At 34.5% G+C, this 2,631-nt stretch overlaps 2 long non-coding RNA genes across 2 annotated transcripts; one reads left to right on the forward strand and one right to left on the reverse strand.

Annotated features, from left to right (window-relative positions):
* Nucleotides 1-1,611: 1,611 nt before the first annotated feature.
* Nucleotides 1,612-2,053, forward strand: LOC109586664 (uncharacterized). Its single transcript, XR_002187155.1, has 2 exons — nucleotides 1,612-1,877; nucleotides 1,958-2,053. It is a non-coding gene; the product is annotated as an uncharacterized LOC109586664 (long non-coding RNA).
* Nucleotides 2,054-2,240: 187 nt separating this feature from the next.
* On the reverse strand, nucleotides 2,241-2,615 carry LOC109586661 (uncharacterized). Its single transcript, XR_002187153.1, has 2 exons — nucleotides 2,498-2,615; nucleotides 2,241-2,440 (listed from the first exon to the last, which is right to left on the reverse strand). It is a non-coding gene; the product is annotated as an uncharacterized LOC109586661 (long non-coding RNA).
* Nucleotides 2,616-2,631: the final 16 nt, after the last annotated feature.

Raw genomic sequence — 2,631 nt, forward strand, 5'->3', positions numbered from 1 at the left:
TTGTCTTCCATGGGCCATGCATGCAAGTCAGTGTATGCTCGTGCTCGCCCCTTCAATGTTTTACATTCATCTAGTAGTATTGGGATATCAGTGGAGGTGTGACCAATTATATTGTGCACATATTGATGTACTTATGCTGTGTAGCAAGTTTGAGCTGATTCCGACTTCAATTTTTCAAGTTACGGTCATTTTTTTAAAATGCTATAATCCTGAAAAATAGCCCATGTTTTTTCCAAAAAATGGCTCCGAAATTACCCCAAATTTTTATTACATTTTCTGATACATATTGATGTCCTTATGCTGTGTAGCAAGTTTGAGCTGATTCCGACTTCAATTTTTCAAGTTACGGCCATTTTTAAAAAATGCTATAATCCTGAAAAGTATATGTACCTAAGGCTATAGCCCATGGTTTTTTCCAAAAAATGGCTCCAAAATCACCCCAAATTTTTATTACATTTTCTGATACATATTGATGTCCTTATGCTGTGTAGCAAGTTTGAGGCGATTCCGACTTCAATTTTTCAAGTTACGGCCATTTTAAGAAAATGCCAAAATTCTGAAAAATACCCAAGGCTAAGGCTATAGCCCATGGTTTTTTCCGAAAAATGGCTCCAAAATCACCCCAAATTTTTATTACATTTTCTGATACATATTGATGTACTTATGCTGTGTAGCAAGTTTGAGTTGATTCCGACTTCAATTTTTCAAGTTACAACCATTTTAAGAAGTTGTCAAAATTCTGAAAAATACCTAAGGCTATAGCCTGTGGTTTTTTCCGAAAAATGGCTCCGAAATCACCCCAAATTTTTATTACATTTTTTGATGCATATTGATGTACTTATGCTGTGTAGCAAGTTTGAGTTGATTCCGACTTCAATTTTTCAAGTTACAACCATTTTAAGAAGTTATCAAAATTCTGAAAAATACCTAAGGCCTATGGCCCATGGTTTTTTTTTTCCAAAAAATGGCTCCAAAATCACCCCAAATTTTTATGACATTTTCTGATATATATTGATGCCCTTATATTCTCTCCTCTCCTTATAGTCTTTGTGTCACTTGTGTTCAGTGATTCCTGGTAGAGATGATATTGAAACGTTTTGTTTAAAAATGATTTTAAGATTATTACAAATACCGAGCTTTAGTGGGAAAATGAATGCCCTCAATGAAGTAATGAATATTCATTATTATTTTATTATTATTATTATTAATAGATTAATAAGATTGTCCCTTCAATGAGTTATCATCCTCACTTCAAAACAATAGGAGATGAGGAACAACTCACAACTGAAAGAATAGCTGTGAGTTTATTATTATTTATTTATTTATTTATTTATTTAGGAGTGGATTAAAACCAATAATGTGTTAGCTATTGTCTATAGAGATAACCTCCACCAAGCACAAGTAAGTGAGAGAGAGGGAGAGGGGGAAGAGGGAGGGGGAAGAGGGTGTGTATATATTGTACATGTTTATGCTGTATATATATTGCTTCTCTTCTTGTTCTTGTAGTATGTGGAGAAGTTGGATAAGCTGGTGAGGTTTTGTATAAAAGAGAAAGTATTGATGCTTGAAGGCCTGGACAGAATATGGAACCGTCAAGTAATAAAGAAACAAACAAACAAACAAATAAATAAACAACTACTATCCCCTTACTCCATAGGATGGTAAACATGAGGCTATAGTGAAGAACATACATGAATTGTTAGTTTAGTTAGCCTGGGACTTCTCTCCCAATCAGTTGGACCACTTGTTTGGCTGCTTTCAGAAGAGCTGGGTAGGAGCTAGTAAGAAGCAAAGAGATGAACTGTTGGACTTTATAAGATGCTTAGCAGAGGATGACTAGGAGGGAATAATGGCCAGTAAAGTGCTGGAGCTCAAAAGTTAATTTAGTTGACTATACATAACATTTTCTAATACAGTATTAACATATTCATAATAATTTATTTCTCTCTCTCCATAGACTGATTTATTATTTTTTGTCGAGAATCTCATAAGTGCCATTACTAATTCTGCTCGTTCCTGTCCCTCAGTTATGAAGAGAATATTTCATTTATTATGAACACTATCAGTCAAACAATTTCCTGGTGAGACCACACCCAATAACTCACACCATAGATAATAGAGTAAATGAAAGGGATTGGAAACGAAAGCGTGGGCGTGGGCAAACCTCCATTCATTTGTATTGTTGCTAAGTAAACAGAGGAGGGTTGGGATTTTTTGACCGATTTTGGAGTAAAAAATTGAGATTTTCTTGCTTTATTCTTGAATAACTCCAAGAGAATACAATTCATGGAAACAAAACTCACACACAATATTAACCAATGTTTATGCTTTTTATTAATATTTTTTGTTCAGTAAATCAATGCATGCGTTAGTAGCTGCGTCACTCTTTAACTAGAAATACCATCTTTTCCCCCTCTGAGAGACTCATTTTGTTCTTGAGCTACGAATAAGTATAACCATTTTAAAGAGCTTGAAATCTCCTATGGAATGAGTTAACTTGCATATTGATACAATGAAGCTTGAGTGTTTTACGAACGATAAAGTGTTTCAAAAACAGGCGACTTTGTGTACCTCTAACTGGTTGCAAAATGGCTTTTTGGAGATAAAAACCTTGCTGCAGGTAGCTCTAAA

This window comes from Amphimedon queenslandica, unplaced genomic scaffold, assembly GCF_000090795.2.
Source record: "Amphimedon queenslandica unplaced genomic scaffold, v1.1 AMPQUscaffold_12817, whole genome shotgun sequence".
Taxonomy (NCBI): domain Eukaryota; kingdom Metazoa; phylum Porifera; class Demospongiae; order Haplosclerida; family Niphatidae; genus Amphimedon; species Amphimedon queenslandica.